This window comes from Triticum aestivum, chromosome 1B (assembly GCF_018294505.1).
Source record: "Triticum aestivum cultivar Chinese Spring chromosome 1B, IWGSC CS RefSeq v2.1, whole genome shotgun sequence".
NCBI classification, from domain to species: Eukaryota; Viridiplantae; Streptophyta; class Magnoliopsida; order Poales; family Poaceae; genus Triticum; species Triticum aestivum.
The window spans coordinates 249,736,200-249,750,064 of NC_057795.1; positions in this window are offsets into that span (position 1 = coordinate 249,736,200).

Consider the following 13,865-nt stretch of genomic DNA (forward strand, 5'->3'; position numbering starts at 1 on the left):
GTACGGTATGGTGCACGGTTGGGTAACGATGCACCAGGAATTAAGTCAATCTAATGCTCAATCCCTCAAATGGGAGGTAATCCCGGTGGCACATCTTGTGGAAAGACGTCAACGAACTCCTGCAAAATGTTAGTGACAGCAGGTGGGAAAGAGGAAGGCACGTCCTCGAATGAAAATAATGCCTGTTTGCACACAAAAGCATAGCAAACAGATTTGCTGAAATCTAGCTCATCAATATCAGATTTAGTGGCAAGTAAACATGCACTTTTCAATTTAATTTCAGAAGCAACACTAGATGGTTTACTATTAGGCTTCATTTGTTGCTCAAATTCTTTTGCCACAATGATTTTCACTCTTATTTTTCTCCTGTTTTGCTTTATTAGCTCTATTAATATCATCTTTCAAAATGGAATCAGGAGTCATAGGAAGCAAAGTAATATTTTTATCCTTATGAACAAGAGTATACTGATTGTTTCTACCATGGTGTACAGAATTTTTATCAAATTGCCATGGTCGACCAAGTAATAAGGAACATGCTTGCATAGGTACCACATCGCAATCAACATAATCACCAAGTGTAGAGATACTAAAATGCACACGAACAGTACGTGTTACCTTAACCTTGCCGCTATTGTTGAACCATTGGTGATAGAGGCAAAGGTGTCCTGATGCGGAGCATCCTACGGTCATCACCATGTCAAGAGTCCGTTTGGCAAGTGACACGTGCGACCTCTACTTCACATACACAAAGGTGAATCTTCTCCTTTACACGTGCTCACTTGACCCCTTTGAGGATGGTGTACTACTTGACACTTCTCCCGTGTGCATGCATAGGTATTGTCGGAGCGTCACGGATGTCAAGGAGGAGTGCAAGCGCCAAGGAATGACTACACCATCCGCGAGGGAAGCGTGGAAGAGAAGACGGAAGAAAGGAGAAGAAGACGGAGCGGCTGCAGGAGCCAGGCCAGACATCCGGACCGCCGTCCGGATCATCCGGGCTCAGCCGGATCATCCGGGCTCAGTCGGATCATCCGGGTCCCCCTCCGGATCATCCGGATAAATGCGTCCGAAGGCACCCGAAGGCCTCATGTGAAGCCGGATCATCCGGGCCCCCTCCCGGATCATCCGGACGATGGCCGGATCATCCGGACGATGGCCGGATCATCCGGACCCCCATTCGGATCATCCGGGCCTTGCCTGCGTGCAACGTTTCGGGCCGAGGCCCATGTACCCATTCGCCCCCTCACTTACCCCTTCGCCCACTAGACTATAAATAGACATCCTCCTCCCCATTTTTAGGGTTAGCAAATATGATAGCTCATTCTTAGGTGAGCTTTGCTCCTACCTCTTCTCTTGAGAGAGAGAGAGAGACTACCACTCCCATGGAGTTCAAGACCTCCATGTGAGAAGATCCTTCTAGGATTCAAGCCCCCATCTCCTTTGGATTTGGGATGAACTCTACCTTGTATCTTTCTCTTTGTTGTTCATGTACCTTGTGATCTTGTGTGTTTGATTGTCTAGTGGATGTGTGATTTGGACTTGTTCTTGAGTGTTTCCCCTTGTGATTTCTCCCCGTTCTTCCCCGTGTTCGTCGTGTTTTTCGAGGGATCCCACTCCAAACGTGAAAGATCGACGCTATAGGGTTCCACCCTACATCATCATGGTATCAGAGCCACGTTGATCACGTTTTTGGAGCCCCTACCCCGTGTTTTCTAGCTTGATTTTGTTGTTTTCGTCCTAAATCCGAAAATCCCCACCAAAAATAGCCCCAAATTTTTTTGTGATTTGTTGGTTTGATGATGTTTTGTTGATTTTGATCCGTGGATTTGCTTGGTTTCAAGTGGATCTAGCATTTCCCCAAGTTTCCCCACCTTCCATCCACGAAATCCCTTAAATTTTGCCCCGAAAATCATCCATTTCCGCCCAAAAATTCGTCCCTGAGAGGAAATCCCGAGCAGTTTGACCTGCCCGGATCATCCGGACCTTCTCCCGGATCATCCGGACATCTCCCGGATCAGCTGGACCCTCTCCCGGACGTCCGGATACCCCACGCACCCAGAAAACAGAACCGGAGCTGACGAACCCGGATCATCCGGATGTACACCCGGTTCATCCGGACCTAGCCCGGATCATCCGGACCTCCTCCCGGATGTCCGGTTAACCCTGACACTGCTTCGGCTGAAATCTCGTTTTGGCCGTAACTAATTCATCCGAACTCTGATTTTGACGTTCTTTAGCTCGCTTTGAAGCTATTGACATCCCCCATCCCACAAAAATACCACCAACACCATTTGACACCATCAAATTTTCGGGATTTTGGCATCTTTGCCTAGGGCTTCCACCATATCATCCGCATAGCCACCACCGACTTCCGTAACCTAACCCATTTTGTTCCCCATTGCATATGTGGTTGTATGAGTTGTGATTAGAGTCTCCTAAGGTGTTTCGGCTACTTAGGGACGATTACTTCTTCATCAACCACCACCACCACTTCCACATAACCTTGCCCATCATACACTTCCACCAACCCAACCTAACCCAATTTTGTTTGAGCTTGTTTGAGTTGTGGCTTGTGTCTCCTAAGGTGTTTCGGCTACTTAGGGACGGCAAATTCAACTCTGACTCGTGTATAGCCCATCATTTCACTTTCACATTGCCAAGTTGATGTAGGGTGGAACCCTATAGCGTCGATCTTTCACGTTTGGAGTGGATCCTATGGGGAGACACGAAGAACGAGCGGAAGAACACGAGGAAATCACGGGGAGGGACGAGGGAAAACTGATGAGGACATCAATACAATTGTTACACCCACAGCCCCTGCTGCTATACATACTGGACCAATTACTAGAGCTCGTGCACGCCAACTAAATTACCAGGTACTTTCATTTCTTGGTAATGATTCTAATGTTCATGAGAATATGATGCTGCCTAAATTGGATACATTTGTTTTGCTTACAAATGAAGGGCCTAGCTTGGAGAAGGATGAACATTGGAGCAAGAACAAGCATGGAGATGATGGCATGCGCAAGGGAAACAAGAACGGAGTTACAAGTGATGATTTCAGGACTTTGAAGCCACCATAATGGGTGCATGAAGCCTTGGACGAAATATACAAGATGCCACTTCACAAATTTCGTCCCGAGGCTATTTTAGGTGCTGCGTCACCTTATTATTGGGCCAGGCCCATGTAATTTCGAAATACATAAGTATAGGCTATTTTTAGAGTCCGTATGTGTGGGGAAACAAGAGATAGGGTTGATTTCGGACCCCTCCACCAAGGGCCACGAAATTCCCCCCCCCCTCTTCCTCCATATATACAGCCCTTAGGGCATCGTTTAGACTTTGGGTTTTGTTTAGATTAAAAGTTCGCCATAGCTGCAACTTCGCGTACTTCGTTTGTGTTCAACGACCAGACAAAGGCATCACAGAACCCCACCTTGATCAATAAAGCTTTCATCTTATATTCGCAATATCCAGATTGCAATCTCAGTTTCTTGCTTGTTCTTCGTTTGCTCGCAGGAAACAGACCCTCGTGGTCAGGTTGATCGTGCTCCGGCGTGGTCAATAACCTCTCGGAGTTGGTTTAGCGATTGCTAAGGCGCGACGTCCTCGCACGTTCGTAGTCGGATCGTCAAAGTCGACTTCCACCAAAGCGAAATCCATCATCTCATTGAAAGACGGGACACCTTTGCCTCTATCAAGTGGTATCAGATTTCCAGGTTGCTCGGTGAGATTTTACAGTTTTTCGTACTTTAGATCGAGTCTGTTCTTCATACCTACAGTCCACGAAAAAGCCACAAAAAAAATTAGGGTTAGTTCATCATATCCGAACCAATCTGAGCCTTTGCATAATCTTTTTAGGGTTTTGCTTTGTTGAATTTGCGGTTGCATCGTCGTGTCTAGTTGCTGGTCTTAGAGTCTAGTCTTTTAGAGTTTCGAGTTCTGGTCATAAGTTGTCACGCCGCCGCCGCACCATCATCATCGCCCCTGCCATCTACCACCACCGCTCTGAATTCGTATCCATATACCACCACCAATCCGTGTCAATATACCACCATCCATCCATATCCATATACTACCACCGGTACCACCACCGCTGCCATATACCACCACCATATATCCACCACCAATCCGAGTTCCTTGCTTATTAGGGTTGTTTTCGAGATCCATCTAGATTCCGATTCGTGTTTCCTTGCCGGAGTAGGTTTCAGAAAAAAAAACGCATTTAGGCCCTAAATTTTTAGGTGTTTAGGCCCTAAATTTTTCGGAGTCGGGTAGCCACGCTCCGTTTAGGCCCTAAATTTTTCGAAAACGCATTTTTCGAAAAAATTTCTGGCTATCCTATTTTTAGGTGTTTCTGAGTGTTTTGAGACAGGTGCCATTATAGGAAGTTTTTTTTGACCCGTTTCCAGTTTTTGGGTCCGGGCAGTCGAAGAAAAAAAATTTGGTCGAAAAATTTCGTGCCCATCCTGTCAGTTTGAGCTAGGAAGAGTTTTGAGACACTCGCCATTATAGTGATTTTTCGCAAAAAAAAAGCAGTGCAAAAAAAAAGAAAGAGCGCAAAAAAAAAAAAGAGCGAAAAAAAAATTCAGAGTGTGCTTTTCCCTTGTTTAGGTGCCGCGCCGTGATTTTGTTAGTGTTCTAGGCTCGCGTCTCTAGCACAGTCTAGCCTAGGACCAGCACAGTACCGTCGTTGAGCGTTTATTCAACTTTGCATCTCTGAATTGATTATTGCTGACCCGTTTTGCTACCATAGTATAAGCCTTCCCAGCTCCACATACATCTACGTCGTGCGTTTGACTCTTCCTGGTAATCGCTCTATCCAAGCTTTGAGAGTTTTGACTACAACGGTTGCCGATCACCGCCTGTTGCTGGGTAAGAACTGGTAAGAATTTGAGTTTTGCTTGACGGATTTGTGACACCCACCACCACCACTTGTTCGTAGTCTGCAGGATCATATTCTTGTGTGTTTCTATTGCTGCTAACCATGCCAGGATCACAAGCCGACGAGATTGACTGGGAGAATTTATCGAACAAGGAGCTTCATGATAAGTTTCAGCAAATGATGACTGAACAGGTGCAAGATGTGCTGAACAATTTTGAAGAGGCCATGGAGAAGATCACTGGCCTTGAGAAGACGTTTGAAACAAAGCTCGATAACAGATTTAATGAATTGCTCGCGCGTCTTCCACCACCACCACCCGCTGCACCTAACGCACCTCTCCAACAACAACAACAACGACTACCTCCACGTCGCGAAATAGACCTTCGCCGAGCGAGCCGTGTTCCTCTTGCGTTTGGCCAAACTGTTGGTGCTGCTGTTGATACTTCTATGGCTCCTGCTACTGCTGTTGCTGGTACCCAGGAGGATGATGAGTATGCGGGCGATTATGAGGATGAGGTTGATCAAAATCAGATCTACGAGCAGCCACCAGCACCACCACCAGCAGGTCGACCTCAGGTATATATTCGTAATGGTAGGCCTGCACCACCACCTCAGGTACGAGATGATGTCCATATTCCTAAACTGAAATTGAATATTCCACCATTTGAGGGTAGATATGTTCCTGATATATATCTTACTTGGGAGTTAGAAACTGAACAACGATTTACATGTTTACAATATCCTGAGGAGAGAAGAGTTGCTGCTGTTGTTTGTGCTTTCTCTAGTTTTGCATGTGTATGGTGGTCTCAACATTGTAGATTGTATCCTAGTCCAACTACTTGGGCTGCTTTGAAAACTGCTATGCGTACGCGTTGGGTACCAACATATTATCAACGTGAATTGCTTCAAAAATTACAGCGCTTAAGACAAGGAAAAAATTCTGTAGAAGAATATTATCAGGAATTACAAACTGGCATGATTAGATGTGGTATTGTTGAGGAGAATGAAGCTATGCTTGCACGTTTTCTGGGTGGATTAAATAGAGAGATTCAGACCATTCTAGACTATAAGGAGTATACTAATATCACTCGTTTATTCCATCTTGCTTGTAAAGCTGAACGTGAAGTGCAGGATCGACAAGCATTGGGGCGAACTAACTTTTCTGCAGGCCGACCTTCATCATGGACACCACGTGCATCTTCTACTTCAACTGCACCAGCACCTCCATCCGGTGCCACCTCCAGCCGTGATACAAAAAAACAGGCACAACCACCATTATCTGCCAAGAGCGCACCTGCGGGGCCTGCACAGCGTTCTTCTTCTTCCATGGCATCAACAGGGCACACAAGTGATATTATTATGCGAGGGAATGCAAATCTCCGCGTGTGATGATTGCTACCGCGGATGGTGGATATGAGTCCGCTAGTGACTATGATGAGGAGACATTGGCTCTTATTACACGTGAAGAACAAGGTGGAGATGATTCTGATCATGAGACGCAATACATGGCTCCTGAAGACGCTGACAGGTATGAATGTTTAGTTGCTCAACGTGTTTTGAGTGTGCAGGTCACACAAGCTGAGCAAAATCAGAGGCACAATTTGTTCCATACCAAGGGAGTTGTGAAGGAACGTTCTGTGCGCGTCATAATAGACGGAGGGAGCTGCAACAACTTGGCTAGCATGGAGATGGTGGAGAAGTTTTCTCTCACCACAAGACCACATCCACATCCTTACTACATCCAATGGTTCAACAACAGCGGCAAGGTTAAGGTAACACGTACTGTTCGTGTGCATTTTAGTATCTCTACATATGCTGATTATGTTGATTGTGATGTGGTACCTATGCAAGCATGTTCCTTATTACTTGGTAGACTGATGAGGACATCAATACAATTGTTACACCCACAGCCCCTGCTGCTATACATACTGGACCAGTTACTAGAGCTCGTGCACGCCAACTAAATTACCAGGTACTTTCGTTTCTTGGTAATGATTCTAATGTTCATGAGAATATGATGTTGCCTAAATTGGATACATTTGTTTTGCTTACAAATGAAGGGCCTAGCTTGGAGAAGGATGAACATTGGAGCAAGAACAAGCATGGAGATGATGGCATGCGCAAGGGGAACAAGAACGGAGTTACAAGTGATGATTTCAGGACTTTGAAGCCACCATAATGGGTGCATGAAGCCTTGGACGAAATATACAAGATGCCACTTCATAAATTTCGTCCCGAGGCTATTTTAGGTGCTGCGTCACCTTATTATTGGGCCAGGCCCATGTAATTTCGAAATACATAAGTATAGGCTATTTTTAGAGTCCGTATGTGTGGGGAAACAAGAGATAGGGTTGATTTCGGACCCCTCCACAAAGGGCCACGAAATTCCCCCCTCTTCCTCCATATATACAGCCCTTAGGGCATCGTTTAGACTTTGGGTTTTGTTTAGATTAAAAGTTCGCCATAGCTGCAACTTCGCGTACTTCGTTTGTGTTCAACAACCAGACAAAGGCGTCACAGAACCCCACCTTGATCAATAAAGTTTTCATCTTATATTCGCAATATCCAGATTGCAATCTCAGTTTCTTGCTTGTTCTTCGTTTGCTCGCAGGAAACAGACCCTCGTGGTCAGGTTGATCGTGCTCCGGCGTGGTCAATAACCTCTCGGAGTTGGTTTAGCGATTGCTAAGGCGCGACGTCCTCGCACGTTCGGAGTCGGATCGTCAAAGTCGACTGCCACCAAAGCGATATCCATCATCTCATCGAAAGACGGGACACCTTTGCCTCTATGAAGTGGTATCAGATTTCCAGGTTGCTCGGTGAGATTTTACAGTTTTTCGTAGTTTAGATCGAGTCTGTTCCTCATACCTACAGTCCACGAAAAAGCCACAAAAAAAATTAGGGTTAGTTCATCATATCCGAACCAATCTGAGCCTTTGCATAATCTTTTTAGGGTTTTGCTTTGTTGAATTTGCGGTTGCATCGTCGTTTCTAGTTGCTGGTCTTAGAGTCTAGTCTTTTAGAGTTTCGAGTTCTGGTCATAAGTTGTCACGCCGCCGCCGCACCATCATCATCACCCCTGCCATCTACCACCACCGCTTATCCGCCACCGCTTCGAATCCGTATCCATATACCACCACCGTTGTCATATACCACCACCGCTGCCATCTACCACCATATATCCACCACCAATCCGAGTTCTTGTCATATTAGGTTTGTTTTCGAGATCCATCTAGATTCCGATTCGTGTTTCCTTGCGGGAGTCGGGTAGCCACGCTCCGTTTAGGCCCAAAATTTTTCGAAAACGCATTTTTCGAAAAAAAATTCTGGCTATCCTATTTTTAGGTGTTTCTGAGTGTTTTGAGATAGGTGCCATTATAGGAAGTTTTTTTTGACCCGTTTCCAGTTTTTGGGTCCGGGCAGTCAAAAAAAAAAATTTGTCGAAAAAAAATTGCGTGCCCATCCTGTCAGTTTGACCTAGGAAGAGTTTTGAGACACTCGCCATTATAGTGCTTTTTCGCAAAAGCAAAAAAAAAGCAGCGCAAAAAAAAAGAGAGCGAAAAGAAAATTTTCAGAGTGTGCTTTTCCCTTGTTTACGTGCCGCGCCGTGATTTTGTTGGTGTTCTAGGCTCGCGTCTCTAGCACAGTCTAGCCTAGGACCAGCACAGTACCGTCGTTGAGCGTTTATTCAACTTTGCATCTCTGAATTGATTATTGCTGACCCTTTTTGCTACCATACTATAAGCCTTCCCAGCTCCACATACATCTACGTCGTGTGTTTGACTCTCCCTGGTAATCGCTCTATCCAAGCTTTGAGAGTTTTTGACTACAACGGTTGCCGATCACCGCCTGCTGCTGGGTAAGAACTGGTAAGAATTTGAGATTTGCTTGACGGATTTGTGATACACCACCACCACTTCTTAGTAGTCTGTAGGATCATATTCTTGTGTGTTTCTATTGCTGCTAACCATGCCAGGATCACAAGCCGACGAGATTGACTGGGAGAACTTATCGAACAAGGAGCTTCATGATAAGTTTCAGCAAATGATGACTGAACAGGTACAAGATGTGCTGAACAATTTTGAAGAGGCCATGGAGAAGATCACTGGCCTTGAGAAGACGTTCGAAACAAAGCTCGATAACAGATTTAATGAACTGCTTGCGCGTCTTCCACCACCGGCTGCACCTGTCGCACCTCTACAACAACAACAACTACACCCCCTTCCGAATCAGTATGGACGAGCACAGCGTGTTCCTATTGTGCCAGGAAAAAATTCTGGTGCCGCTGGTACTGCTGTTGATGTTTCTTTGGCTCCTGCTACTGCTCCTGCTGGTACCCAGGAGGATGATGAGTATGCGGGCGATTATGAGGATGAGGTTGATCAAAATCAGATCTACGAGCAGCCACCAGCACCACCACCAGCAGGTCGACCTCAGGTATATATTCGTAATGGTAGGCCTGCACCACCACCTCAGGTACGAGATGATGTCCATATTCCTAAACTGAAATTGAATATTCCACCATTTGAGGGTAGATATGTTCCTGATATATATCTTACTTGGGAGTTAGAAACTGAACAACGATTTACATGTTTACAATATCCTGAGGAGAGACGAGTTGCTGCTGCCGTTTGTGCTTTCACTAGTTTTGCATGTGTATGGTGGTCTGAACATTGTAGATTATATCCTATTCCAACTACTTGGGCTGCTTTGAAAACTGCTATGCGTACGCGTTGGGTTCCACCATATTATCAACGTGAATTGCTTCAAAAATTACAGCGCTTAAGACAAGGAAAAAATTCTGTAGAAGAATATTATCAGGAATTACAAACTGGCATGATTAGATGTGGTATTGTTGAGGAGAATGAAACTATGCTTGCACGTTTTCTGGGTGGATTAAATAGAGAGATTCAGACCATTCTAGACTATAAGGAGTATACTAATATCACTCGTTTATTCCATCTTGCTTGTAAAGCTGAACGTGAAGTGCAGGATCGACAAGCATTGGGGCGAACTAACTTTTCTGCAGGCCGACCTTCATCATGGACACCACGTGCATCTTCTACTTCAACTGCACCAGCACCTCCATCCGGTGCCACCTCCAGCCGTGATACAAAAAAACAGGCACAACCACCATTATCTGCCAAGAGCGCACCTGCGGGGCCTGCACAGCGTTCTTCTTCTTCCATGGCATCAACAGGGCACACAAGTGATATTATTTGTCGTCGTTGTAAGGGAGGAGGTCATTATGCGAGGGAATGCAAATCTCCGCGTGTGATGATTGCTACCGCGGATGGTGGATATGAGTCCGCTAGTGACTATGATGAGGAGACATTGGCTCTTATTACACGTGAAGAACATGGTGGAGATGATTCTGATCATGAGACGCAATACATGGCTCCTGAAGACGCTGACAGGTATGAATGTTTAGTTGCTCAACGTGCTTTGAGTGTGCAGGTCACACAAGCTGAGCAAAATCAGAGGCACAATTTGTTCCATACCAAGGGAGTTGTGAAGGAACGTTCTGTGCGCGTCATAATAGACGGAGGGAGCTGCAACAACTTGGCTAGCATGGAGATGGTGGAGAAGCTTTCTCTCACCACAAGACCACATCCACATCCTTACTACATCCAATGGTTCAACAACAGCGGCAAGGTTAAGGTAACACGTACTGTTCGTGTGCATTTTAGTATCTCTACATATGCTGATTATGTTGATTGTGATGTGGTTCCTATGCAAGCATGTTCCTTATTACTTGGTAGACCATGGCAATTTGATAAAAATTCTGTACACCATGGTAGAAACAATCACTATACTCTTGTTCATAAGGATAAAAATATTACTTTGCTTCCTATGACTCCTGATTCCATTGTGAAAGATGATATTAATAGAGCTAATAAAGCAAAACAGGAGACGAATAAGAGTGAAAATCAGATTGTGGCAAAAGAATATGAGCAACAAATGAATCCTAATAATAAACCATCTAGTGTTGCTTCTGAAATTAAATTGAAAAGTGCATGTTTATTTGCCACCAAATCTGATATTGATGAGCTAGATTTCAGCAAATCTGTTTGCTATGCTTTTGTGTGCAAAGAGGCATTATTTTCATTCGAGGACGTGCCTTCCTCTTTGCCTCCTGCTGTCACTAACATTTTGCAGGAGCTTGCTGACGTCTTTCCACAAGACGTGCCACCGGGATTACCGCCTATTCGAGGGATTGAGCATCAGATTGACTTAATTCCCGGTGCTTCACTGCCAAACCGTGCACCATACCGTACCAATCCAGAGGAGACGAAGGAGATTATGCGTCAAGTACAAGAGCTTCTCGACAAAGGTTATATACGCGAATCCCTTAGTCCTTGTGTTGTTCCTATTATTCTAGTGCCGAAAAAGGATGGTACATCACGTATGTGTGTTGATTGTAGAGGCATTAATAATATTACTATTGGTTATCGTCATCCTATTCCTAGGCTAGATGATATGCTTGATGAATTGAGTGGCTCTACAATATTCTCCAAAGTTGATTTACGTAGTGGATACCATCAAATTCGTATGAAATTGGGAGATGAATGGAAAACAGCATTCAAAACTAAGTTTGGATTATATGAGTGGTTAGTCATGCCTTTTGGGTTAACTAATGCACCTAGTACTTTCATGAGATTGATGAACGAAGTTTTACGTGCTTTCATTGGACGATTTGTGGTAGTTTACTTTGATGACATATTGATTTATAGCAGATCTTTGGAAGAACATTTGGAACATTTACGTGCTGTTTTTATTGCTCTACGTGATGCACGTTTGTTTGGTAACCTTGGGAAGTGCACCTTTTGCACCGACCGAGTATCTTTTCTTGGCTATGTTGTTACTCCACAGGGAATTGAAGTTGATAAAGCCAAGATTGAAGCTATTGAGAGTTGGCCGCAGCCCAAAACTGATAGAGGCGAGGGTCCCGATCTTTCGATGAGATGATGGATATCGCTTTGGTGGAAGTCGACTTTGACGATCCGACTACGAACGTGCGAGGACGTCGCGCCTTAGCAATCGCTAAACCAACTCCGAGAGGTTATTGACCACGCCGGAGCACGATCAACCTGACCACGAGGGTCTGTTTCCTGCGAGCAAACGAAGAACAAGCAAGAAACTAAGATTGCAATCTGGATATTGCGAATATAAGATGAAAGCTTTATTGATCAAGGTGGGGTTCTGTGACGCCTTTGTCTGGTCGTTGAACACAAACGAAGTACGCGAAGTTGCAGCTATGGCAAACTTTTAATCTAAACAAAACCCAAAGTCTAAACGATGCCCTAAGGGCTGTATATATGGAGGAAGAGGGGGGGAATTTCGTGGCCCTTGGTGGAGGGGTCCGAAATCAACCCTATCTCTTGTTTCCCCACACATACAGACTCTAAAAATAGCCTATACTTATGTATTTCGAAATTACATGGGCCTGGCCCAATAATAAGGTGACGCAGCACCTAAAATAGCCTCGGGACGAAATTTATGAAGTGGCGTCTTGTATATTTCGTCCAAGGCTTCATGCACCCATTATGGTGGCTTCAAAGTCCTGAAATCATCACTTGTAACTCCGTTCTTGTTTCCCTTGCGCATGCCATCATCTCCATGCTTGTTCTTGCTCCAATGTTCATCCTTCTCCAAGCTAGGCCCTTCATTTGTAAGCAAAACAAATGTATCCAATTTAGGCAGCATCATATTCTCATGAACATTAGAATCATTACCAAGAAACGAAAGTACCTGGTAATTTAGTTGGCGTGCACGAGCTCTAGTAATTGGTCCAGTATGTATAGCAGCAGGGGCTGTGGGTGTAACAATTGTATTGATGTCCTCATCATCCTCCCCTTCTTGAAATGAAGTCGTCCTCGACGGAAGTTCATCTTCCTCACCCATATAAGGCTTCAAATCTGCAATGTTAAAAGTGGGACTAACCCCAAAATCTGCAGGCAGCTCAAGTTTATATGCATTATCATTTATTTTCTCTAACACCTTAAAGGGACCATCAGCACGTGGCATTAACTTTGATTTGCGCAAATCAGGAAATCTATCCTTACGCAAATGTAACCAAACAAGATCTCCAGGTGCAAACACAACATGTTTTCTACCCTTATCTCCAGCAAGTTTATATTTAGCATTCATGCGCTCAATGTTTTCCTTAGTTAACTCATGCATTTTTAAAATCAATTCAGCACGTTGTTTAGCATCAAAATTAACCTTCTCCGAAGATGGAAGAGGCAACAAATCAATAGGTGCACGAGGTAGGAAACCATACACAACTTCAAAAGGGCACATCTTAGTAGTAGAATGCAATGAACGATTATAAGCAAATTCAATATGAGGCAAGCATTCCTCCCACATTTTCTTATTATTGTTCAAAACAGCCCTAAGCATAGTGATGAGGACATCAATACAATTGTTACACCCACAGCCCCTGCTGCTATACATACTGGACCAATTACTAGAGCTCGTGCACGCCAACTAAATTACCAGGTACTTTCGTTTCTTGGTAATGATTCTAATGTTCATGAGAATATGATGCTGCCTAAATTGGATACATTTGTTTTGCTTACAAATGAAGGGCCTAGCTTGGAGAAGGATGAACATTGGAGCAAGAACAAGCATGGAGATGATGGCATGCGCAAGGGGAACAAGAACGGAGTTACAAGTGATGATTTCAGGACTTTGAAGCCACCATAATGGGTGCATGAAGCCTTGGACGAAATATACAAGATGCCACTTCATAAATTTCGTCCCGAGGCTATTTTAGGTGCTGCGTCACCTTATTATTGGGCCAGGCCCATGTAATTTCGAAATACATAAGTATGGGCTATTTTTAGAGTCCGTATGTGTGGGGAAACAAGAGATAGGGTTGATTTCGGACCCCTCCACCAAGGGCCACGAAATTCCCCCCTCTTCCTCCATATATACAGCCCTTAGGGCATCGTTTAGACTTTGGGATTTGTTTAGT